Source organism: Ovis canadensis, chromosome 12 (genome assembly GCF_042477335.2).
Source record: "Ovis canadensis isolate MfBH-ARS-UI-01 breed Bighorn chromosome 12, ARS-UI_OviCan_v2, whole genome shotgun sequence".
Lineage (NCBI taxonomy): Eukaryota > Metazoa > Chordata > Mammalia > Artiodactyla > Bovidae > Ovis > Ovis canadensis.
In genome coordinates this window covers 66,084,588-66,112,320 of record NC_091256.1, presented here as the reverse complement: position 1 = coordinate 66,112,320, position 27,733 = coordinate 66,084,588, and the positions used below count along the sequence as shown (strand labels likewise).

Below are 27,733 nucleotides of genomic sequence, written 5' to 3'. Positions count from 1 at the left end.
TGTTTACTCTTTACATGTAATATGAGACATTTCTCATCAGCTCACAGTATTTCTGATTGTTTGAGGTTTGAGAGAAAAATTTTAGTAATAATTTTCAGTTCACCTTAACATGCACAGTTGAGCTGACTAAAATTGTGTTCTGTCCTAGAGGATTAAATATCGAAAGGTCCATTTATATATTTTTTGAGATTATTTACAAAGTATGTCAGCAATATTTTGATGTTTCTCAGGCATTTTAGCACTGATATCAATACACACCTATTACTGTACATATATGGTGATAATTTGGCTTGTAATGCTTTTTTTCTGAATATCTCCAAGATCTAAGTAGCATTTGAATGTGGTAGCAATGTTTTTGAAGAACTCTAAAATAGTCTATATATTGTAACATAAAATTTTTTAAATGGAGTTTTAAATTGCATAATATAAAATTAACCGTATTTAACAGTTCAGTGGCAATACATTCACAATATTGTACAACCACCACCTCTAATTCCAAAACATTTTATCACCCCAAAAGGAAGCTTTTGTACCCATTGAGCAGTTACTCCCCATTCCCCCTCCCCCAGTCCCTGGCAACCCACCATACTACTTTCTGTCTCTGTGAATTTAACAAAATCATTTTGAGCCAAGATTGAGCACGAGTGCTGTGTATAATTGAAATTGCAAGAAAAGATTTTGTGATATGATTGTTAGGAATCAAAAACCACCTCATTCTTTGTGTTCTTCTCTAAGTACAATAGGCATGCTGCCAGGGATTCTTTATGGGAGAAAAGTTGGAAGTCACAGCATTTTGAAGTTTTTGCTTTGAACATTCCAGAGAAGTTGTACTTAAACTCTCAGATTCATTAGGGTTGTGAGAATTAACTAAATTTTAATGTTCTCTACAATTGTGAGCAATGAATACTTAGTCTGTTGTCTGCAACTTGTTTGCCTTTTGTTTTTTCTTAATATATAGAATAAACTTGGAATATTAATAAACAGTAACTTATTTGAAGTTACAGTAGAAAATGTTTGTTAGATTGAAGCTCTTTTATCTTAATGAGTTTAACTTTATGACTTTTATTCAGCTAACATTTGAGGCTGTTTGGGGTTAGGATTTGCTTGTTGACTAAATCTTCAAAACTTTGGTCTTGACTCTATACCTGCTGCTGCTGCTGCTAAGTCGCTTCAGTCGTGTCCGACTCTGTGCGGTCCCATAGACGATAGCCCACCAGGCTCCCCGGTCCCTGGGATTCTCCAGGCAAGAGTACTGGAGTGGGGTGCCATTGCCTTCTCCGGACTCTATACCTAATTCCCTCCAAAAGCATGGACACTTAAACAGAAGCAGTTGGTTTGTAAATGTTTGTTGGTCGATTGAGGGAGGAAATAAACAGACTATTTTTTCGTTCTGGAATAAAGTATAATAAAGTTGGACTTTTGTAGATTTAGAATTACTGCTGAATTTGAAGCTTCAATTTTGGGCTTTGAAAATATTCTTTTATTCTTTTCCAAATTTCAAAATTAGGTACTTCCCCTAATTAAATTTAAATTTTAATGTTTATGGTGAGAAGTAAAATACAGATTTTATATTATATGTTAAAGATTTATAATACTTTACAGATACAAAAGCTCTAAGCAGGGAAGAAGAATTTAAATTTTAATGCTAATTTCCTCTCTTTTAGGGAAAATTTAATTATTAAATGTAGTTTTAAAAGTGATAAAAAAAGAATTATATATTTAGAATTTAATGCAGTAAAATTTCTGCTTTCTTTTCTTCTCTTTTTTAAAAAAATTTATTTATTTGGCTGCACCTGGTCTAAGTTGCAGGTGTGGGATATAGTTCCCTGACCAGGGATCAAACTCAGGTTCCCTGCATTGGGAACATGGAGTCTTAGCCACTGGACCACCAGCAAAGTCCCCTTCTTTTTTTTAACTAGTGACTTTTTTCAGGAAAATGTCAACTCTCTTTGTAAGTATTTACGTTTACATATACTTCATTTATGTCTTATAACATAATTATTAGAACATTTAATTATTAGAATTATTAGTAACATTTATTAAAAAGCTAGTGTGCTAAATTAATACATTTAATCATAAAAGAACATTTTTAAATGAGGTTATGTTTAGAGATTATGCTTGAAAATACGGTTTAGTGTAAGATTTGTGAATGAAACAGGATCATTGTATTCTTAGCTTTATTATAAATCAGTGTATCATCTGGCCAGATCCCAGTTTAGAATAAGAAATAGACAAAAAAACCTTCATTAAATATTAATGAACTAAATCATCTATATGAAGTCAACTGGCTTAGAACCTCTCTTCCACTGTGTGTAATTCTAAGAAGTTTATCTGCTTTATAATTTCACAGCTAATTAAAAATGCAAGTTAGATGTGGGAATAAAGGCACTGTAGGTAAGATGGACAGCAGGAAGAGTAGTAAGATAAAAAAATCACCTTTGTTGTTGTTCAGTCTCTAAGTTGTGTCCGGCTGTTTGCAATCCCATGGACTACAGCATGCCAGGGTTCCCTGTACTTCACTGTCTCCCAGAGTTTGCTCAAACTCATGTCCATTGCATCAGTGATGCTATCTAACCATCTCATCCTCTGCCACCCTCTTCTCCTTTTGCCTTCAGTCTTTCCCAGCATCAAGGTCTTTTCCAGTGAGTCGACTGTTCCCATTGGAGCTTCAGCATCAGTCCTTCCACTGAATATTCAGGGTTGATTTCCTTTAGGATTGGCTGGTTTGATCTCCTGCAGTCCAAAAGACACTCAAGAATCTTCTCCAGCATCATGATTTGAAGGCATCAGTTCTTCGGCGCTCAAGCTTCTTGATGGTCCAACTCTTACATCCATACATAGCTACTGGAAGAACCATAGCTTTGACTGTACGGACCTTTATCAGCAAAGTGATGTCTCTGCTTTTTAGTATGCTGTCTAGGTTGGTCATAACTTTCCTTCCAAGGAGCAAATGTCTCTTAATTTCATGGCTGCAGTCACCGTCTGCAGTAATTTTGGAGCCCACTGTTTCCACTTTTCCCCCTTCTATTTGACATGAAGTGATGGGACTGGGTGCCATAATCTCTGTTTTTTTAATGTTGAGTTTTAAGCCAGCTTTTTCACTCTCCTCTTTTACCCTCATCAAGAGACTCTTTAGTTCCTCTTCACTTTGCCGTTAGACTGGTATCATCTGCATATCTGAGGGTGTTGATATTTCTCCCAGCAGTATTGATTCCAGCTTGTATTCATCTAGTCCTGCATTATCACATTAGCTTGGGACAATGAAATACAAAGACACTTTAGACTCCTGAGTATATCATTAATTAATTATTGTATTTTGCTGTATGTTCTTCATGATAGATTCATTTTGGGAAAATTCACTTATGTGTGTGATTTGGGGGATCATAAAGCTATATACAGAGTATATTAAAACATAGACTTTGGAGTCAGATGTATCTTAGTTCCCGTCTTTTATCATATAACTGTATAATTCTTTGTCTCTAAAAACAAATGATAATATCGTAAAGGGTTGTTTCGAAATTTGAGTGAGTTAACATATCTTTAGTATAGTATGCATTCAATAAATGTTACTTTCTTAAATTTTGTTTAATAAAAATCACTTTAGAAAGATTCATCTAGAATATTTGAACATTTTCTGCTGTCAAATATTAGTTTTGAACATAAAAATAAACCTTCTGTACTGGTGGAGTTGGTGGTAAAAAATGAAATACCATTCTCATTCTCTTCCCATATCAGTCTTCCATTAATATGAACCTGTGCTGTTTAATACCAGGCACTAGCTACATGTGATTATTTAAATTGAAAATTTTAATGGACTTTCTTATAGAGCAGTTTTACCCTCTATAGAAAAATTGCACTATAAGTAATGTTTCCATGTATGCATTTCACCACAGTTACTTCTGTTAACATCTTACATTAGTTTGGTGCATTTGTTATAATTGATAAACCAGTATTGACAAATTATGAACTAAGTCCATAGTTTACAGTACAATTTGTATTGTACGGTTCTATGGGTAAGATTGTCTTTCACTTAGCAAGGTATATTTAAGGTTCTTCCCTGTCTCTCCATGACTTGATAGCTCATTTCTTTTTATTGCTAAATAGTGCTCTGTTGTATGGATAAATTTAAAATTTAATTAATAAAATCAGAATTTAAAATTTAGTACCTCAGTTGCACCAGCCACATTTCAGTGGTTCAGTAGCCACATGTGGCTCAGTTCAGTTCAGTTGCTCAGTCATGTCTGACTCTTTGCAATCCCATGGACTGCAGTATGCTAGGCTTCCCTGTCCATCACTACATGTAGCTACATGTGGCTCAGTTCAGTTCAGTTCAGTCGCTCAGTCGTGTCCGACTCTTGGAGACCCATGAATCTCAGCACTCCAGGCCTCCCTGTCCATCACCATCTCCCGGAGTTCAATCAAACTCATGTCCATCAAGTCAGTGATGCCATCAAGCCATCTCATCCTCTGTCATCCCCTTCTCCTCCTGCCCCCAATCCCTCCCAGCATCAGAGTCTTTTCCAGTGAGTCAACTCTTTGCATGAGGTGGCCAAAGTACTGGAGTTTCAGCTTTAGCATCAGTCCTTCCAAAGAACACCCAGGGCTGATCTCCTTTAGAATGGACTGGATGGATCTCCTTGCAGTACAAGGGACTCTCAAGAGTCTTCTCCAACACTACAGGTCAAAACCATCAATTCTTCGGCACTCAGCTTTCTTCACAGTCCAACTCTTACATCCGTACATGACCACTGGAAAAACCATAGCCTTGACTAGACAGACCTTTGTTGGCAAAGTAATGTCTCTGCCTTTGAATATGCAGTGTAAGTTGGTCATAACTTTTCTTCCAAGGAATAAGCATCTTTTAATTTCATGGCTGCAATCACCATCTGCAGTGATTTTGGAACCCCAAAAAATAAAGTCTGCCACTGTTTCCACTGTTTCCCCATCTATTTCCCATGAAGTGATGGGACCAGATGCCATGATCTTCGTTTTCTGAATGTTGAGTTTTAAGCCAACTTTTTCACTCTCCTCTTTCACTTTCATCAAGAGGCTTTTTAGTTCCTCTTCACTTTCTGCCATAAGGGTGGTGTCATCTGCATATCTGAGGTTATTGATAGTTATGCTTGCTCAAAAGTTCATTTTTGTGGAGACATTCTGTTAAAAGAGTAGTAGTCTTGCATGTTTAAGTACTGTATTAAAAAAAAAGCCTGAATTTTAACCTTCATTTTGAAATGCTTTCCCTGTAATTACTGCTCTTAAAACCCATGTTTTATATGTCAGTTTTTACATTAATTACTGTTTTGATTAAAACTGTCACTCTTTGCTTGAATCTAGCATCTCTTTAAATTTATTAAAAACATTTTTAAAATGTAAGATTCTTCATATATTTAGAAAAGTTGAGTTATGAGTTACCTGAGTCACGTTTTTCGGAAATGTCATTTTATTATGTTAGTCTGCAGTTGATAAAATCTATTCATAAGGGCACAAAAGTTCCTTTCAATTTATTCTCTTTCTCCTGCTTTAGAAAGGAGAGGAGGAAGGTGAGAGGGTTTTTTGAATAAGAAAATCCTTAGGATAGAAAATGTAATATTTAAATCTCTTTAAAAGCATTTAAGAGTAGCTTAGAACAGATAATCTCATGAAAACACCTTTAAATATTGAAGCTGTAGCACCTATTCCCCTAATGATTGACATGCAGTTAATTCACTGAATACAGTTAATACACTGTATTCAGAGTATTAAAATAAAACTTTAAGCATCTTCACAGCTGTATAATGACAAAATGATAAGTGGCAAAGGAGAAGGAAGGGGCGGGGAGCAAAGTTCTATCAGTTGAATCTCCATTTTTGAGAGATTTCAAATTCAGTTATTAACTTTTTAAAATATTCTTTTTAGTTTTTTTTTTTTTTTTAGTTTTAAAAGACTTTGTTTTTGTTTGCTTTTAGAGTAGTTTTAGGCTCACAGTAAAATTGAGAAGGTACCAAGTTTTCCCACACACATGCATAGCCATGCTTATTATCTACATTCACCACCAGAGTGGTACATTGATTATAATTGATGAACTTAAAATTGATATTTAAGTCTATAGTTTATATTCGGGTTAGGGTTCACTGTTGGTGTTACACATTCTATGGATCAGTACAATATGCATTCTTCTCTCATTTAGTAATATGTATTTAACTTTCTTCCATGTCTCTTCATGGCTTAGTAGTTCATTTTTTTTTTTTTTAGAACTGAATAATATTCCATTGTCTTATTGTACCATAGTTATTTATCCATTCACTGGTGGACGTCTTGGTTGGTTGCTTCCAAGTTTTGCAATTATGAATAAAGCTGCTGTAAATATCCTCATGCAGGTTTTAGTGTGGATACAAATTTTCAGCTCCTTTGGGTAAATATCAAGGAGAGTGATTGCTGGATTGTATGGTAAGAATATGTTTAGTTTTGTAAGAAACTGCCAAATTGTCTTCCAAGTTAACTGGCCCATTTTGCCTTCCTGTACACAATGAATTAGAGTTCCTGTTGGCCCCACATCTTTTTCAACATTTGATGTTGGCTATGTTCCAGATTTTGGCCATTCTAATAGTGTGTAGTGGTGTTTTATTGTTTTAATTTGCATTCTCTGATAACATGATGTGAAGTATCTTTTCATATGTTTCTGTGGAATCTAGTATTGTATAGCTGGAGTCACACAATATATAGCCTTTTCAGATTAGCTTCTTTATCCTTAACTTTTTAATCTGTTACTTCAGTTTTAGCTTTACCTCATTTATAGATATTTTTAAGAATGTGGTTAATTTTGGAGGTGTGAAGTGAAGTGAAGTTGCTCAGTCGTGTCTGACTCTTTGTGACCCCGTGGACTATAGCCCACCAGGCTCCTCCGTCCATGGGATTCTCCAGGCAAGAGTACTGGAATGGGTTGCCATTCTTCTAAATATTAAGTACAAGCATTAAAAAAAAATAGAACCAATGTGATATATTCTGCACTCTTACCTTTCATGTGACTTGTCCAGCACTATCTTTAGAAATATGAAATTGCCACAATCAGGTAGTGATATTTTTCAATCATTTAAAAATTATTGAGCAGATAGGTGCCATATAGCAGCTTCCCCAGTGGCTCAGTGGTAAAGAATCTGCCTGTCATTCAGAAGTCATGGAGATGTGGGTTTAATCCCTGGGTTGGGAAGATCCTCTGGTGGAGGAAATGGCAACCCATTCTAGTATTCTTGCTTGGAAAATTCCGTGGACAGAGAAGTCTGGTGGCCTACAATCCATGGGGTCACAAAGAGACACAACTGAGCAACTAAACAACAATGAAATGGCATACTCAGTATACAACAATATAGATTTTCTCTTATAGATAGTTTAGAATGTATTGGAGCCATCAGAGGGGCAACCTAATATACACTGGGCTTTAAAGAGATTTTTGGAGTTTCCTGAATTGAATGAGACTTAAAGGGTAAATAGGGGTTTAACATCGCTGGATTATTTGAGCCAGACAACACCTAGAGTGAAAAGCATATGTTGTGTGTGGGGAAATCTTCATACTTTTGTTGCTAAAATATAAAACCTGAGACAGAGGGTGATGAAAAGTAAAGCTAGAGAGGTAGGGGCTACAACCCCCAGAGATCTTGTATGACATGTAACAGCAGTTGGGATCAATTCTGCTAAGGCACCATCAAAGAGTTGTGGTTTTTTTGTTGTTTTTGTTTTATGTTTGAGGTACAAAACACACCCACTAAAGGGCAAAAATCATAGGTCTACATCTTGATGACTTTTTACGTATGTACACTTGTGTAACCACCATCCAGATCAAGATACTCAGTGTTTCTGGCACCTACGAATTCTTTCTACTCTTTCCCCTCCGCAGTGTTTCCCAACTTTCCCAAGAGTAACTTCTCACTTCTAGCACCATAGTCTGTTTTGCTTCAAAATGGTACATCATGTATTCTTTTTGCTCCTTCTATAAACTGAATCCTGCAGAAGGTGCTATTTTGTATCTGGCTTTGTTGATTGTAGTATCTCTGAAATTTGGCCAGGTTATATTTAACAGTAGATCAGTTCTATTTTTATTTTTGCTATATAGTATTCCATTGTATGAAATTGTCACAGTTTATCCACTCTACTGTTTATGAACATTTGGATTGTTTACAGTCTGTTTTTGGCATTTTATGAGTAAAGCTGTTACGAACATTATTGCATACGGTTTTTGGTAACCATTTGTAGTCATTCCTCTAGCAGTGAAATTTGGGAGTCATTAGTAGGCTTTTGTTTAGTCTAAGAGGATACTGCCAGGTTTCCAAATGTACCAGTTCACACTGCTAGCAGCATTATATGAGAATTTTGCATGGTCATATGCTGGGAGGGATTGGGGGCAGGAGGAGAAGGGGACGACAGAGGATGAGATGGTTGGATGGCATCGACTGGACGTGAGTCTGGGTGAACTCCGGGAGTTGGTGATGGACAGGGCGGCCTGCCATGCTGCAATTTATGGGGTCGCAAAGAGTCGTACACGACTGAGCGACTGAACTGAACTGATTGTCAGTTAATTTTTTTTTTTTGCCATTCTGCTAGGTATAGTTTCTCATTGCCATTTTACTTTAAACTCCCCTAGTGATGACTCTTCAATAAGTATCTGATACACTTATTAGCCATTTTGATATCCTCTTGTGAAAGAGGCTCTTTCAAGTTATTGTCCTTTTTTATTGCTTTTTTTTTTTTTGGTCATGGAAGAAAACCATTAGTGAATGGCCAGCTGCTGTGAGGAGGGTGAAGGAAGACAAAGCTGGAGACAGATCACTTAGAAGGTTACTGTGTGATCCAGGTGAGAGAGACTATATATAGCCTGTATGAGATCAGGGACTTTGTTTCACTAGGAACTAAATCTTCAGATCCTAAGACACTATGTGGCACATGGTCAGTGCTCAATAAGTAAATTTTGAATGAATGAATGAATGAATGAATGAATACAGCCTTCAATCATGGAAGGAGAGATAGAAAGGAAGATACCGATGTAAGAGATAATATAAAATTTTTAGTGAAGGTAGAAGAGGATGGAATCTAGGATGCTTACCAGATTACTAGGTGTATACATTGAGTGTCAAGTTGTGTAGTGAAGTAACTAAAGAAATAAAGGCTACAGAAGGAATTACCAGTTTAAAAAAATAGGGACAAGTTAATTACCATGTGACCTTGTGCATATTACCTAACACTTGTGCTGAGTTTCTTCAACTGTAATATTAAGATATAATGATATCTGATATCTAATAGGATCATTGTGAGGACTAGGTGAGATAATGCATGTAAAATTTAGAATATTGCCTGGCACATAAAATATACTCAAAAATGATGAGAGATGGAAACAAAAATTCCTGTCTTCATGGAACTTAAATTTTACTAGTAGCAGTTCCACACTGTAGCAAAATGAGAGAAACAGCATATTGAATGGTGAGAAGTATTTTGGAGAAAAATTAATCAGGAATGAGATGGGAAGCACAGATTGTGGTAGTATGATTAGGGTTGAGGGGTCCATTTTGAATAAGGTAATCAACTGCAGCCCTCCCTAAGGGAATTCACATAGTAATATTTGTAGGGAAATAGGGAGAAAGTTCAGGATTGGGAGAGGGACAAATTGTTCGTAATTTAAGAAAAGAAAGGAGGCCCTCTATTTTATGAAAGAATAGAGTGTAAAATTAGATTTGTTTATTGTATAACCCACAGCGGTTTGGCGTATCCCATCCTTTCATCCTCTGTTGCCTGTTGCACACACTACATAGACCTAAGCACCTATTTATTCCCTCAGAGATCATTGTTACCTATTTTGGAGGAAATGTTTTGTGTTTAATTCTGGTACAGTAGTAACAAATCAGTAGGTTCTCTAACAGTAGCTACTACTTGGGAACAGCAAAATATCTTTTTACAATTTATATGCCTTTTTCAAACCACTTGATATATGTAAGTAAGATACATTGTAGCTGTAGGCTTCTGGGTTTGGACTCCATGTAGCAATTGGTTCATTCTTTTAAACTCTTCAAAATAAAAGTTTGCCTGATATTAAGAGTCTAGAAATAGTTCTAAAGTGGAAAATGAATCTATACTTTTTTTTTTAAGCATTCTTTTTCAAGTATGTGCAGTTCAATATCCTTGTGATTTTGTGTTCTGGAAATAGTTTGAATTCTTTCAGGCATATTTCACTAAAATAAACAGTGATAAAAATGTCCTTACGCCTTGGCCAGTAGATTATGGGGACATTTTAATAATACTAATGTTATTGTTATTTTGCTATTATTAAATAGGTTATATCTTTAACACAAAGATTCCCTAGGTCAGAGTGTACACTAAGTATCACCCACCCATTGCAAAAGATGGACATTGCATTTGAAGCTTACCTATTCTGAATACATCTGCCTGTTTTTTCTTTGCTGCCCCGTTCTAGACTCAGTCAGAGCCCTATGGTAACTACGAAGTTCCACAGGGAAGTCTAGGACATAAGCTCCCTCAGGAAAAAAAGTAGAAACAAGTAAAAGTAAAGGCCTGGGGCTGTTAGGGTGACACGTGTGCTGCTTTGTTTTCTTGAGTAAAGAAGGAGTTCTTTGTTCTCCAGTTTTGTTGTTTGATACCTGGTGTTTTCCTTCTAGTTCAGCACTAGAAATTTGCTTCATTCAAAATCCAAATATCATCAGTACTCCAAAAACGAGTTCATGAAGCTTTCCTTTCTAATTGTAGTTTAACTGGAATGTTTTAACTGGAATGTAACAGTTTAGTAATGTAAATGTAGGAAAAACAATCTTAACAAATAGGTTGAATGAAAGCCAAAATAGAAAACACATGCTGATGACTTCATTACATAGACTTTTAAAATCGTTAAAATTAATCTACAATATTAGAAGTTAGGATAGCAGTGGCCTCTGACAAGAATAAAGAGATAATGATTGAGAAGGATAGTGAGGGGGCTTTCTGGGAAGGGCGAAGTGTACAGGTATGCTTACTTTGATAATTCATTGAGCTGAACACTCTGTCTATATATATGTGTGTTATATTTCAATATATTAAGTATCTTAAAATATTTATAACATTAAAAATCACTTTGTGTTTTAGTCCCCTGAGTATTTCTCAGTGAAATATTCTAATAAAATATGCTTTGTGGTTCTCTTCCAAAGAAATAATAGAAGTTGCTGTAACCTGATCAGAAGGTTGTTGGAGGATTAAATGAGATGGTTTGTAAGTGCTTAGCACCCAGATCCCACCCCCGCCACACACAGTTTTGGGATATGGGATAGAGGGGGGAAAAGATTCAGGGAGTACATAAAGGTAGTTAGAGGTGGGTGAAAGCAAGTATAGCTTGTTGAAGATGACTAAGGTGATGCTGGTAAGGAAGGTTAGGCCTTTAGATTGTACCAGTGAAGACTGATAACACCTAACTTGGGAGTATTTAAATCACTTTCAGTAAGAGTTAATAATACTGCTCTGGCACATCAACATGGAGGACTGTTACATAGATGACGGTTTAAGTGTATTAGGTTGTAATAGAACACAAAGGTTCAGATAGATTGAAATTAAGCCTGCTGCTGCTGCTGCTAAGTTGATTCAGTCATGTCCAACTTTGTGTGACCCCATAGACAGCAGCCCACGAGGCTCCCCTGTCCCTGGGATTCTCCAGGCAAGAAGACTGGAGTGGGTTGCCATTTCCTTGCATGAAAGTGAAAAGTGAAAGTGAAGACGCTCAGTTGTATCCGACTCTTAGTGACCCCATGGACCACAGCCTACTAGGCTTCTCTGTCCATGGGATTTTCCAGGCTAGAGTACTGGAGTGGGGTGCCATTGCCTTCTCCAAATTAAGCCTAAGTAGTACATATTGTTAAGTCTAAGGATTTGTTGTTCATGTTGTGCTTTGAAAGTATCACCATTTTGGTACACTTGAGTGCTCTTCTCAGTTACTGATAATTTATGCTGCAAGAATAAGAAGTTAAATTTAGGCATGTGGTGTTTGTGAAGGTACTTAAATATATGGTAATTTTTAGGCCTTATAGAAAGAAGAGATTCACTTCATTAAAAGTCTGTAATTCAGTTGAGGGAACCTTTTAGATTCTAGTATGAATATTACATTCAGTATTACTCTTTTCTCAAAAGGCTGTAGTGAAATTTATAAATGTAAAATTGTGTCTTGACTATATAAACAATCAGATAATCTATTGCTGAGTAACACACCACTCCAAAATTTAGATTGGCTTAAAACAGCAACTATTTGCTTATAATTGTGAATTAGTGCTTGGAACTAGGTTAGCTGCAGATGGTTCTGCTGCTGGTCTCTGAGGTTAGTCATGCAGCTTCAGTCATCTGGCAGCTAAAACTGGGGCTGATTGTTCTAGGGGGTCTGAGCTGGGACAATTTTTTTCTGTTCTGTTGGTCTCATCTCAAGTCTAGCTCAGATCCCCTCGCATAATGGCACCATGTTCCAAGAGAGCAAGAGTGGAAAGTTGCAAAGTTTCTTGAGGCTTTTATGTTCTGTCTGGAGCTCTACAAACATCACTAATGCTATACTCAACTACAGTTTTCAAAGTAAGCCAAGGTCACCCTGATTCAAAGTGGGGGAAAAGATTCTCTTTCTTGATAGAAAGAATAGCAAAGTCAAATTACAAAGGGGTGTAGCTAAAGGGATGGGAGGAACTGTGGCCATCTTTGCAGACTGTCACAGTAAATGATTCAAAAACCTAAGGGAATACTTTTTTAAGAGTAAAGTTAGATAAACCAGGTTAGAATCTCAACCCTTGGTGGCTGTGAGATCTTAAGAACATTGCTTAACTTTTCTGAGCCCTGATTTTCTCAAAGTTGTAATAATATTTTGCAAGGTTATTATGAGGATTAAAAAATAAGGCACTTTAAGTTTTTAGAATATTTTGACTCATCATACATTCTATTATTATTTTAAAACTTGTCATTCCTTTAAATTTCCATTTGCTTATGTTGTTGTTGTTCAGTTGGTAAATCATGTTCAACTCTTTGCAGCCCCATGAGCTGCAGCATGCCAGATTTCCCCATCCTTCACTATCTCCTGGAGTTTGCTCTAATTCATGTCCATTGAGTCGGTGATGCCATCTTATCCTCTTCCGCCCTCTTCTTTCGCCTCCAGTCTTTCCAAGCATTAGGGTCTTTACCAGTGAATCAGCTCACATGGCCAAAGTATTGGAGCATCAGCTTCAGCATCAGTCCTTCCAATGACTATTCAAGGTTGATTTCCTTTAGTGATCTCCAGTCCATGGGACTCTTTAAAGGGTCCGGCACCATAGTTCAAAAGCATCACTTCTTTGCCTGTCAGTCTTCTTTAGGGTCCACCTCTCACATTTGTACATGACTACTGGAAAAGCTGTAGCTTTGACTTTATAGATCTTGTCAGCAAAGAGATGTCTTTGCTTTTTAGTATGCTGTCTGGGTTTGTCATATTGCTCATTTATTACCTGAACCTGTGATAATCTCCTTCAAAGATAGGAATGCCAGCATAATTTGCTACTAATAAGTGGTATCCCAGAGGCCCTCTGAAAGATACAGTTGAGAACTTTTTCCTCTATTATTTGCTAGCTTTGATGTTAAGACTCAATTGCTTATAAGTTTTCTGATTAAAATAATCAAACAAAAACCTAGATTTTATATTTGGGTACATCAGCCTTGAAGTATTTCTCTACCTCCCTCTTCCAAGTTGAAATGTGTATATTCATTGTAAAAAGGAACTGTCAGGATTTTTTAAATTGCATTTACACCTCATTAACTAATATTAAACTGTTTGGGATATTAGAATACTTGGGTTTTTAAGTTTTTAATATCTTTTGTTTATAAGTTTCTCTTTTGTAGTATTTAGGGAAGAAATCATCTAAACTTGGCATTACTTAACAATATTAAATTCTGAACTTATATTTTGGCCACAGAGAATCTGTCGTCATATTGCTGGTGTTAGATATCTTTTTTCCCCAATGTCTCAAGATGGGAAAGTAAGATTATTGATTTGAGACTTTTTTTTTTAATATGGACACTTAAAGCTATTAATATCCATCTAAGCCTTACTTTAGATGAATCCCATGAATTTCAGTATGGTGTGTCTTCATTTTCATTCATTTCAAAATATTTTCTAATTTCCCTTTTGATTTCTTCTTTGACTTAGGTTATTTAGTAGTATGTTGTTTAATTTCCCTTTATTTGTGAGTTTAAGTTTTTTTCTGTTGGTAATTTCATTCCATTGTATGCAGAGACTATAATGTTTATGATTTCAATCCTTTTAAGCTTACTGAGACTTGTCTTATCATCTAGCATATCATCTATCTCGGAGAATGTTTCATAAGCATAAACACTTAAAGAGTTCTGTTGTGTTGAACATTCTGTGGATGTCTTAAGTCTAGTTGATTTATAGTGTTATTCAAGTCTTATCTAACCTTGTTTATCTGTACGAGATACTTTGGATAGCAAAGCCCTAGGTTTCTTCTCTAGCAGCTTTCTATTAATTCAGTTGACTTTCTATTGGTGAAAGCATAACTATTCCAGCTTGATATGTTTGCTATTGTATATTAGCTGGCTTCTTCTATATTAAAACTGTAGGGAAGATATCAAGAAAAGGGGTGGGGGGAAGCCCAAGACATTCTCTGATTTTAAAGAACCTGATCTGTTGAGGATACTTTAACATGGACTTAAGAAATTGTCACAGCAATCCAGGTAAGAGATGTTGGCAGCCTAAAGTAAGGATTTAAGGTTTCAAAAAACACTGAGGAAATAAAATGAATAGGACATAATGATTGTTAGTTGAGGGGAGAGCAGGTTTGAGGAAAAGTGAATAGTGAAGGATGATTTCTCATGCTTCTCTCAATAGGTAAGTCACTTCATCATTAACATAGGGAACAAAATGTTTTGTATTGTTGAGATAGTTTGAGACCCCAGTTGGACATGAATGACTAGTAGTCAACTGGTTATATGATGCTAGCACTCAGAAGAGTGGCTTGAAAGTTTGGAAGTCCTAAGCATCCAGTTGGTAGTCAAAAGCTGAAAGTAGATGAAATCACTCAAGGATATTTGTAGAGAGGAGAATTGAGGAAGGAATTCTGAAGAACTGCATATATGGGTGGAGGGCAAGGATGGGCAGAGAAGGAGAAGCCCTCAAAAGGGACATGTAAGGAGTGGCCTGCTAATTAGTGGAATACCTGGAAAGTATGCCATTATAGAAGCCCAGAAGGGCAGCATTTGCAGGAGAAACTGGTTAACATTACTAAACACATAGAAAGAAAATAAGGATTGAGATGTGACATTTGAATTTCATAAGATTGTTGATACCCTAATAGTGGTTGGGATAAAGTGATAATTTGAAAACTCAGAGGTGAGGGAGAAGAAAATAGAGACCAGAAGATAGGCACAGGGATTGAGTTACTTTTTTTTTTTTTTTAACTTAGAACACTGTGGAGATAGAAGTAAAATTTTTTTTTTAGCTCATTTTCACAAAGATTTAAGCTTAAATGCTTCCATATAAGCAAGAAAAGAACTAATAAATTAGGATACATTAAAGAAACAGTATTCATGTTGTGCCTTAAAATGTCTCAATTTCATTGAACTACTCAGGAGTTTTATAAATTAATATTTAACAATCTGGAATATAAATTTATGAGACACAAGTTAATTTTTTTTTAATAGTGAACATTTTCCCTTACATTCAAGATTATTGAGGACTTGCCAATCAGATTTGTCATTGTGTCTCAAAATAACTTCTAGGGACAGGAGGAGTAAACTTCCTTTATGAAAAGGAGCCATTATTTTAGCAGGAGGACAGATTTCAAAAGATAAGTGAGTTATCTTTTTGGCTTAAAAAGAGTCTTAATTAAGGAGACTTCAGCTTTTTTTCTATCTTTAAACTTATTTTCTTATTTTTAAAGGATATTTAATTTGTTTTCTAATTTTTCTTTTTTTAATATAAATTTATTTTAATTGGAGGTTAATTAACCTACAATATTGTATTGGGTTTGCCATAATGAATTAATATACAGAAAGGGCTCAAAACAGTTTCTGTGCATTGTTGTTGGTGTTGGTTTTGTTATTATTTTTTCAGTTCAGTTCCTTCGCTCAGTGTGTCCGACGCTTTGCGACCCCGTGAACCGCAGCACGCCAGGCCTCCCTGTCCATCACCAACTCCTGGAGTTGACTCAGACTCGACATCCGTCGAGTAGGTGATGTCATCCAGCCATCCTCTGTCGTCCCCTTCTCCTCCTGCCCCCAATCCCTCCCAGCATCAGAGTCTTTTCCAGTGAGTCAACTCTTCCATGAGGTGGCCAAAGTACTGGAGTTTCAGCTTTAGCATCATTCCCTCCAAAGAAATCCCAGGGCTGATCTCCTTTAGAATGGACTGGTTGGATCTCCTTGCAGTCCAAGGGACTCTCAAGAGTCTTCTCCAACACCACAGCTCAAAAGCATCAATTCTTCGGCGCTTAGCTTTCTTCACAGTCCAACTCTCACATCCATACATGACCACTGGAAAAACCATAGCCTTGACTAGATGGACCTTTGTTGGCAAAGTAATGTCTCTGCTTTTGAATATGCTATCTAGGTTGGTCATAACTTTTCTTCCAAGGAATAAGCATCTTTTAATTTCATGGCTGCAATCACCATCTGCAGTGAATTTGGAGCCCAAAACAATAAAGTCTGACATTGTTTCCACTGTTTCCCCATCTATTTCCCATGAAGTGATGGGACCAGATGCCATGATCTTCGTTTTCTGAATGTTGAGCTTTAAGACAACTTTTTTACTCTCCTCTTTCACTTTCATCAGGAGGCTTTTTAGTTCCTCTTCACTTTCTGCCATAAGGGTGGTGTCATCTGCATATCTGAGATTATTGATATTTCTCCTGGCAATCTTAATTCCATCTTGTGCTTCTCCCAGCCCAGCGTTTCTAATGATGTACTCTGCATATAAGTTAAATAAGCAGGGTGACAGTACACAGCCTTGATGTACTCCTTTTCCTATTTGGAACCAATCTGTTGTTCCATGTCCAGTTTTAACTGTTGCTTCCTGACCTGCATATAGGTTTCTCAAGAGGGTAGTCAGGTGGTCTGGTATTTCCATCTCTTAACTCTTTGATGTTTTGCTATGACAGATAAGTTTCCCTTCCTATTGCCTCACAGCTCCTTTAAGATGATGCTTTTGACTTTGGCCTTTTTATTTCACCACCTCTTTCATGATTCTAATGACCTCTTGTGGAGCACATTTTACACACAGTGTAGAACTTTGCTATATAGAATAGAAATCTGAAGCTTCAGACTTTATACCCAAAGGTAGTAGCTGTCCTTCACTTGCAGTGTTTCAGCTTGATCAGGCAGCTTCTCTGTGAATGGCTTCACCCTTCCTTACTATTTCTTCATCTAAATTTGACTTTACATTGGAAATAGAAGTGTTTGCTTTTGTCCCTCTGAACACTGGGAAAATAAGCCACCTAAATTAGCCCTTTGCAACTTTCTCAACCCTTTTAATCAAGTTCTGTTTTCCACGCCTGCTCCTCCTCTTAAGTCAGAAGCCCTCCTCTTTATACTGGTCCTAAGAATTTGTCTATATTTGTACTAACATTAGCATATTATATCTAGGATGTTGTATACAATAAAAAGTTACAATTCAGTTTGTTTATTTTGGGAAGAAGTATTTTTACAGTCAGAATTGGGTCTTCACAGGGTGTTACTGCTGGAGAAACCTTGAGCCTTCAGAAATCTCACACTGTTTTATATGTGAATTAATTAATATTTTGAGAATTATAACACTGAGTGTTATTATACTAAACCTTCATTTATTTTTCTTCTTTTTGTTTTTATTTTCTGCTCTTAGCATCACTTTTCAAGATAGTTAAAATTTTTCTCTTCTCTGATGTTGCCCTGTTTATTGGTTGCTATGGAAATGTCCCAGGCAAATGGCAAATTAAGGCCAAAAATAATAATTAAACTCATCTCATGGGGTAGGGTGGGGTGGAAGGAGATCCAGGATTGTCTTCTTACAGACAATAAGATTTTGTTTGTTTGATGTAATATTTTGCTCTAGGTAACTTAACGCTGTGAATTCACATAAGAACTGAGTTTTAGTCTCAACTTGACAATTTATTAACTTTGGGCAAGTTATTTAATGCTGCTGAAGATCAAGAGTTACCTATAAAATGGATATAATAATGCTTCTGAAGAGTGACTAGGCCAGAATAGATACTTGAGGAATTTTAATTTTCTTATTTCTCTCTCTAAATCAGATACACTTAAAATGGACCTTAATGGAGGAGATGGTAATAATTGTAGCTCAGTCGGTAAAGAATCTGCCTGCAATGCAGGAGACCTGGGCTCAATTCCCAGGTCAGGAAGATCCCCTGGAGAAGGAAATGGCAACCCACTCCAGTATTCTTGCCTGGAGAATCCCTTGGACAGAGGAATCTGGCAGGCTACAGTCCATGGCATTGCAAGAGTCGAACACAACTTAGTGACCAAACTACTGCTATGCTCATAGAACAGTCTGGAAGGTGTCTTTATATTTTTAAATTACTACATTAAAATTAAAAACTATGACTTTATAAAAAGCCTTTAATGGCTATTTAAATAGCTTTATTGAAGTATAATTTACATGCTATAAAATTTACTTAAGTGTACAATTCAACATTTTTTATTAAATTTGTAGAATTGTGCAACCATCAGCACAATTTTAGAATATTTCCATCATCCCTAAAAGCTCCCTTGCCATAATGACTTAATTGTACCTGTTAAGTGGCAGAAATTAGAGAATTTTAAAGTATCAGCTTATGGGTTAAGCTGGCCTGAGTTTGAATCATAGTCCAGCCACTCACTGGTATTTTGGTTTCTTTTATCTTTAAAATGGAAATAGCTGTATCACAGTGTTGCTGTGAACATTTAATTAATTAGATACAGTATATAGAGCACTGAAAGTACTGGCACCTAGTTGGTGCTTAACAAATACTGGTTACTGGTGGTGGTTTATATTGCGGTTTAGAGTTGTGGTAGACATTGATGCACCTGAAAACTCCTGGCATAAGACATGGCACATGGTTTACCTTTGGAAAGCCAAGCTCTGTTACACATCATGTTATCATAATTTTGTCTATAGTAGCTCTTTGGGAATTGCTTTAATCACCCTTAAACCTTAAGTCTCACAATATGTAGTTGTTTGTTGTTTTGCAGAGGCATGGATTTGAAATGAGTTACTACAAGGCATTTACATGACTTGGAGTTTGATGTCTGCAAACTAGTCACTTAGCTGGTGGAATGAGTCAGTAGTTTTATTGTTTACTGTTCACTGAAATAATTTTCTTACTCTGATAAGATTTTATTTCTTTTGAAAAGAAAAACTCTGGGAAAAGTCTAATGATAATATTGAAGATTAATTTTATTAATATAGAAGGATAGGGATGAGATGGTTAGATAGCATCATGGACTCAGTGGGCATGAATCTAAGCAAACTCCAGGAGACAGTGAAGGACACGTGAGCCTGGCATGCTGCAGTCCATGGGATCGCAGAGTCAGACACGACTTAGTGACTGAACAACAATAGCATAAGAGGTATTTTGAGTGATGGTTTTTAATCAGAATTTAGAAGTTGGGAAGAATTAGTAAAATGTCAATGTCACATTCTGTCTAATAACTCCTATCAAGAATTTGGAAGAAGGCACAGAAGACAACCTTCTAAATGCTGTTTAAGCATACTCCTGTGGGTGTAAGAATGTGTATTTTATTGGGGAAGTTATATATGATTTTTTAAAATAAGTTTGGGCTCTCTTCAAGGTCAGAATGAGTGCTGTTTAATTTATATTCTGAATGATCTATTATCAGTTATCAACAGTAAGATGACCAATTGTTGCCATCTACATAGGAGAGTAGGTCTTATTTAAACTGATGGGAAAGTTAACCATTGCTCTCATCATTGAGCAGCAGAGTGACTCTCGTATTTTTTTAGAAATAAGAGGATCCATCATTTATGTTCTGTTTCTGATTAGGAAGGTTCCAGGAGAATTACTCCTAATGAGCTAGATTTAGTCTGAGCTCTAACACATAATGATGTTACCTGCAGACTTTTGAGCACATTTGCATTAATTAATAGAAAATTTTTTTTCTGACATAGCGTTGCTCTGAGGAAGTGTAAAGAATCTAGATGTTGGTAGTTAGTAATTTTATCTTGTGTTTACTCTTTTTAATTTGTTTTTTAATTGAAGGATAATTGCTTTACAGAATTTTGTTGTTTTCTGTCAAACCTCAACATGAATCAGCCATAGGTATTCATATATCCCCTCCCTTTTGAACCTCCCTTCCATCTCCCTCCCAATCCTACCCCTCTAGGTTGACACAGAGCCCCTGTTTCAGTTTCCTGAGACATAGAGCAAATTTCCATTGGCTATCTGTTTTACATATGGTAATAAGAGTTTCCATGTTACTCTCTCCGTATGTCTCACCCTCTCCTCCCCTCTCATGTCCACAGATCTGATCTATATGTCTGTTTCTCCATTGCTGCCCTGAAAATAAATTGTTCAGTGCCATTTTTCTAGATTCCGTATATATACATTAGTATACGATATTTATCTTTCTCTTTCTGACTTACTTCACTCTGTATAATAGGCTCTGGGTTCGTCCACCTCATTGGAACTGACTCAAATGTGTTCCTTTTTATGGCTGAGTAATATTCCCCTGTGTATATGCACCACAACTTCCTTATCCATTCATCTGTCGGTGGACATCTGGGTTGCTTCCATGCTCTAGCTATTGTAAATAGTGCTGCTATGAACAATGGGAAATGTGTCTTTTTCGATTCGGTTTCCTCAGGGTTTATGCCTAGGAGTGGGACTGCTGGGTCACATGGTGGTTTTATTCCTAGTTTTTTAAGGAATCACCATACCATCTTCCATAGTGGCTATATCAATTTACATTCCCACCTACAGTGCATGAGTGTTCCATTTCTCCACATCCTCTCCAGCATTTGTTGTTGTACACTTTTTCAAATGATGACCACTCTGACCCTTGTGAAGTGATATCTCATTGTAGTTTTGATTCCTATTTCTCTAATAATGAGTGGTGTTGAGCATCTTTTCATGTGTTTGTTAGCCATCTGTATGTCTTCTTTGAAGAAATGTCTGTTTAAGTCTCTTTCCCACTTTTGATTGGGTTGTTTGCTTTTCTGGCATTGAGTTGTATGAGCTACTTGTATATTTTGGAAATTAATCCTTTGTCCGTTGTTTCATTTGCTATTACTTTCTCCCATTCTGAGGGTTGTCTTTTCACCTTGCTTAGTTTCCTTTGCTGTGCAAAAGCTTTTGAGTTTAATCAGGTCCCACTTGTTTACTTTTGTTTTTATTTCCATCCCTCTAGGAGGCGGGTCATAGAAGATCTTGCTTTGATTTCTGTCATCAAGTGTTCTGCCTATGTTTTCCTCTAACAGTTTTATAGTTTTTGGTCTTATTTAGGTCTTTAATCCATTTTGAGTTTATCTATGTGTGTGGTGTTAGGAAGTGATCTAATTTCATTCTTTTACCTGTAGCTATCCAATTTCCCCAGCACCATTTATTGAAGAGGCTGTCTTTGCCCTATTGTATATTCTTGCCTCCTTTGTCAAAATAAGATACCTGTAGGTATGTGGGTTTATTTTTGGGCTTTCTGCCTTGTTCCATTGGTCTCTATTTCTGTTTTTGTGCCGTTACCATACTGTCTTGATGACTGTAGCATTGTAGTATAATCTGAAGTCAGGAAGGTTGATTGCTCCAGCTCCATTGTTCTTTCTCAGGACTGCTTTGGTTAATCAGGGTCCTTTGTGTTTCCATATGAATTGTGAAATTTTTTCTTATAGTTCTGTGAAAACTGCCATTGGTAATTTGATAGGGATCGTATTGAACCTGTAGATTGCATTTAGTAGTATAGTCCTTTTCCCAATATTGATTCTTCCTACCCAGGAACATGGAATATCTCTCCATCTGTTTATGTCATCTTTGATTTCTTTCATCAGTGTCTTATAATTTCCTGTGTAGAGTTCTTTTGTCTCCTTAGGTAAGTTTATTCCTAGAGATATTTTTATTTTTTGTTGCAGTGGTGAATGGGATTGCTTCCTTAATTTCTCTTTCTGATATTTCATTGTTAGTATATAGAAATGCAAGTGATTTCTGTGTATTGATTTTGTATCCTGCAACTTTGCTAAATTCACTGATTAGCTCTAGTAATTTTCTGATACTATCTTTGGGATTTTCTGTGTACAGTATCATGTCACCTGCAAACAGTGAGAGCTTTACTTCTTCTTTTCTGTGTGGATTCCTTTTATTTCTTTTTCTTCTCTGATTGCTGTAGCCAGGACTTCCAGAACTTTGTTGAATAATAGTGACAAAAGTGGACACCCTTATCCTGTTCCTGATCTTAGGGGGATGCTTTCAGTTTTGCACCATTGAGAATAATGTTTGCTGTAGGCTTATCATATATGGCCTTTACTGTGTTGAGGTAGGTTTCTTCTATGCCCATTTTTCAAAGAGTTTTGATCATAAATGGCAGTTGAATTTTGTCAAAGGCTTTTTCTTCATCTTTTGAGATTATCATATGCTTTTTAATCTTTCAATTTGTTAATATGGTGTATTACATTGATTGATTTGCATATGTTGAAGAATTCTTGCATCCCTGGAATAAACCCAACTTGATCATGGTGTATGAGGTTTTTGATGTGTTGTTGAATTCTATTTGCTAAAATTTTATTGAGAATTTTTGCATCTATGTTCATCAGTGATAATTGGCCTGTAGTTTTCTTTTTTTGTGTTGTCTTTGTCTGGTTTTGGTATCAGGGTGATGGTGACCTTGTAGAATGAGATTGGAAGTGTTCCTCCCTTTGCAGTGTTTTGAAAGAGTTTTAGAAGGATAGGCATTAGCGCTTCTCTAATTGTTTGATAGAATTCTCCTGTGAAGCCATCTGGTCCTGGGCTTTTGTCTTTGGGGAGATTTTTTATCACAGCTTCAATTTCAGTGCTTGTAATTGGGTTGTTCATAATTTTTGCTTCTTCCTGATTCAGTCTTAGAAGATTAAAGTTTTCTAAGAATCTGTCCATTTCTTCCAGGTTATCCATTTTATTGCTTATAGTTGTTCATAATAGTCTCCTATAATCCTTTGTATTTCTGTATTGTTTGTTGCAACCTCTCCTTTTTCATTTCTAATTTTGTTTTTTTTGATTCTTCTTTCTTTCTTGATGAGTCTGGCTAAAGGGTTATCAATTTTGTTTATCTTCTCAAAGAACCAGCTTTTAGTTTTATTAATCTTATTAATCTTTACTACTGTTTCTTTCATTTCTTTTTATTTATTTCTGCTCTGATCTTTATGATTTATTTCGTTCTGCTAATTTGTTGTTGTTGTTCTTCTTTTTCTTTTCCAGTTGCTTTAGGTGTAAAGTTAGGTTGTCTATTTGATGTTTTTCTTGTTTCTTGAAGTAGGACTGTATTGCTATAAACTTCCCTCTTAGAACTGCTTTTGCTGCATCCCATAGGTTTTGAGTTGTATTTTCATTGTCATTTATTTCTAGAAATTTTTTGATTTCCCTTTTGATTTCTTCAGTAACCTGTTGGTTATTTAGAAATGTATTGTTTATTCTCAATGTGTTTGTGTTTTTTACAGTTTTTTTCTTGTAATTGGTATCTAGTCTCGTAGTGTTGTGTCAGAAAAGATGCTTGATAACGATTTCAGTTTTCTTAAATTGACTGTTCCATGTGCGCTTGAGAAGAAGGTGTATTCTTCTGTATTCGTATGGAATGTCGTGAAGATATCAATGAGATCCATCTCATCTAATATATTACTTAATACTTGTGTTTTCCTCACAAGGAATACTTACTGTTTCCTTTGTGGGAGTTCTCACTATTTGATACTCCAGTTCTCTGGTAGTCTAGGGTCTTGGAGTCAGTGCTCCCACTCCAAAAGCTCAGGGCTTGATCTTGGTGATGTTGAGAAGAGCCGTTTATTTCACTGGAGTGGTGAGACCAAAACACCAGCATAGTCGCCATAGGTAGGGTGTGGCACTGTCTTCTTGATGCTTTCTTATTTTTTTCATTTTTATTCCAGGTGGTCACCTGTTGCAATAATCTCTTTGAACACATCTAGAATTCCAACAAAGTCACTTAATTCCTGTTTCTTTGTCCAGTTACAGCTCCTTTGTCCTCTCAGCCTCCTCATGCTTGTTATGATTAAAGTGTCTCATGTTTACTCTTGATTGAAAGAATGTTTATTATATTCGCAAAGTCATATGTCCTTTGTGGTTTAGATGTGTTTTGTAGTTGAAGGTGGTGTAAAGAACTGTCTTTGAGAAGCTTGAACAGTGTTTTAAAAGATGACTTTGGAGAATGATGTTTAAAGAATGAGGAAGTGGAAATTCTTCTTGTATTTACTACAACTTAATGACAGTTTTAGTCTTTAAAAAAGCTTTGGTTTATGATTTTGTTGATTGAAATAGAATCGTCAAAGAGTGACTTACTATTCTTATTCATTAAATTTTCTATCCAAAGTCAAACTTTTAAAATACTGTTTTCTCCTTGTCTCTCAAACCCATCTTTTTGATCAAAAGAATGCTTTTATTTTTAGTGAAGAGCTGGGTGCTGATTCTGAAAGATAATTCTATCAACTTTGTTATGCCTTTAAGAACTACTTAACTGGAATGTGTGAGAGGTTAGCGATTATATACTTCATTTTACTAGGTTAATACAGATGGAAATGATATATTTTATTATAAAAGTAATAAATTATACTAGTTCTTTGAAATATAAATTATAGAGAAGTTCTTAAAGGGTTTTTAATGAATTTAATAAAGATTTATTATTTATCACTAATAAGTAATTTTGATTATTTGACCATCCAAATATGTATAGTAAAAGAAGATCAGTTTATTAAAGTTTATTAATAGTTTTATAGTAATTCTTTGTGTTCTAAATGTGGTCTATTTTCTCTTGTTTTCATTCTTTCAGTTTTTTTGTACTTATATAAGTAAATTGTGATTGTATACATTTTGTAAATTGCCCAACTGTGTAACTGCTGTTAAGTTTGTTAGATATTTTCTGTATCTTTTTCTTCTATCCATTTATATTCATTGATACCAAGACTGTAGGATTTCTGCCCCCAACACAAATGACATCATATGTTTGGTCTGAAAATTTCGCTTTAACTTAACATTTCTACAGGCTTAATTATCTTTTTAATTATTCTGCATGTTTTAATAGTATAGGCATACCTTGTTTTAAAAAACAATGAAGTGGATCATTTCCTGGCTCTTCAGTGCCTTAAAATTAGGATCAGATACCACTGTTGTAGTTTAGTCGCAAAGTCATGTTTGTCTCTTTTGTGACTCCATGGACTATAGCCTGCCAAGGCTCCTCTGTGGGATTTCCCAGGCAAGAATAGTGGAGTGGGTTCCCATTTCTTTCTCTAGGGCATCTTCCTGACCCGGGAAAATCTCTTGCTTTTTAGGTGGATTCTTTACTATGAGCTACTGGTTATGAGTTAAAAGATCCTATAGTTTTTGGTTCCTTCTAATTCTTTAGTCTCACCTCATATCTTTTTGTCTTGCTCTCTGTTTTATTTTTTGTTTTGTTTCTGGCTTCCCTGTAGCTTTGATTTTTTTTCAAGCTCCCCAATTGTACTATATTGAATTTAGTCTCAGAATGTGATTATGCTTTTCTCTGCCTTTTATAAAATCTATGCACAATGCATATTGGGCTTTCCTGGTGGCTCAAACAGCAAAAAATCTGCCTGCAGTACAGGAGACCTGGGTTTGATCCCTGGGTTGGGAAGATCCCCTGGAGAAGGGAATGGCAACCCACTCCAGTATTCTTGCCTGGGGAATCCCATGGACAGAAGAGTCTGGCAGGCTACAATCCATGGGGTTGCAAAAGAGCAGAACACAATTTAGCAACTAAACAATAACATCTGGGTTATTATTGAAGCTCTTTTTGTTTTTAGCTTATTCAGCCTTGCTAAACCTCCATTTCTCATGGAGTTAACAGTTGAACTCCATTGACCCTCTAATCAGTTGAAAATCTATGTTTAATTTACAGTTAGCTCTCCATCCTTATTTGTGGTTCCGCACCCAAGGATTCAGGCCATTGCAGGTTGTTGTGCTGGGCTGTGGTTAGTCACTCAGTTGTGTCCAACTCTTTGAGACCCCATGGCCTGTAGTCTGCCAGGCTCCTCTGTCCATGGGATTCTCCAGGCAAGAATGCTGGAGTGGGTTGCCATTTCCTTCTCTAGGGGATCTTCCTGACCTGGAATTACCTTCCTCCAAGGGATTTTCTCAACTCAGGGATTGAACCCAGGTCTCCCACATTGCAGGCAGATTCTTTACCATTTGGGCCACTAGGGAAGCAGGTCCTTGTAATATGCGGTATTTACTATTGAAAAAAAAATTCTATGTACAAGTGGACCCTTGGTATTCAAACCTATGATGTTTAAGGGTCAACTATATCTGTAAAATGGAATAACAATAGTTACCTACTTTTTATCATTTTGTTCTATGTAAAGCATTTAGTATATTTATAGTATGTGGCACATAATGTATAAATAGTAAAAATTATAGTGATTGTGCAATAAAGCATTTCTGTTTTGTGCTCTTTTGGGTTTCTATAGTTTTATAGTGTTAAGGGAAGAAAGTGCCATGTTTTAACTTTGTTTTATGATTAACAAATGTTAAGTTCTCTACAGAGCCATCCTAGTAAAAAGGAAGGAACCATTTAGTCTGTGAAGGTTTAACTTAAGATCAGATTCTTTTTAGGCATTAATTTAAGCTGCATTCTAATTTATAGAAAAGATTGGATGATACTTAATCAACTTCAGCCAACATTTCTGACTCATAACCAGTTCTTATTCTAAATATTATATCTTTTAAGCACTTTTCTCCTATATTTTGGAGCATTCTACAACCCCATGCAAATTGTAGCATTTGACTCTACAACTGAGTAGTTAGATACTTCATTTTCTTTTTTAGCACTTCGGATGATGGTCTCTTTTTATTAAGTAATAAAAACGATTTAATGTAAACATGCCTGTAGCTACTCATTCTATTTGCAGGTATATTTTATTTAAAATATTTATAATTAATTATAGAAATAAAAATGTGGGCATTTTCTTTACTCACTCTATCCTGTTATTGCATGGGCCATTTGAACATATACACAGATAACTTTAATTTTAGATCTGCATATGAAATTAACTTGTTAACTGTCTAGGTTCTTACATTTTTCCCCCATTATCCATTTATTTGATAGCACAAAAATCCAGACAAAGCTCAGGTTACTTACAAGGCAGATACTACAGACTTTTTGTTTCCCTAATAATTTAGAGTCTGGATCACAGTACTAGTAGTGCTTAGTAAAATTTTGTTGAATGACTGGATATAATTTTTTAGCATACTAATGGAAATTGTTCTCTCAATATTGGGCTTACATTTAAGGTAGAATTACTTCAGTAAAACCTAAATTAAATGTAATGCTTGGAAAATAAAATGTGTAGATAATTTACCTTTCTAATTAATTATACCTTAATTAATTTTTCTTTCCTTCCATAAGCAGTCTCTAGGGAGCATAATCAAATCTTTTAAGAACATGTAATACTGTGTTACTTTATTGTTCTGGTCATCAGTTCTCATTTTTAGAAACTACGGTTACAGTAAGTATAGCAGGTATTATTTAAGATATGTGCAAGAAATTTCAGATTAGATTTTATATGTAAAGAAAATTTCTGTTA

The 27,733-nt window shown here is 35.8% G+C and overlaps 1 protein-coding gene across 4 annotated transcripts in view; it reads left to right on the top strand.

The window, feature by feature from the left end:
* RC3H1 (ring finger and CCCH-type domains 1) overlaps positions 1–27,733 on the top strand; it is a 68,673-nt gene that overhangs the window by 3,894 nt on the left and 37,046 nt on the right. The window lies entirely within an intron of this gene.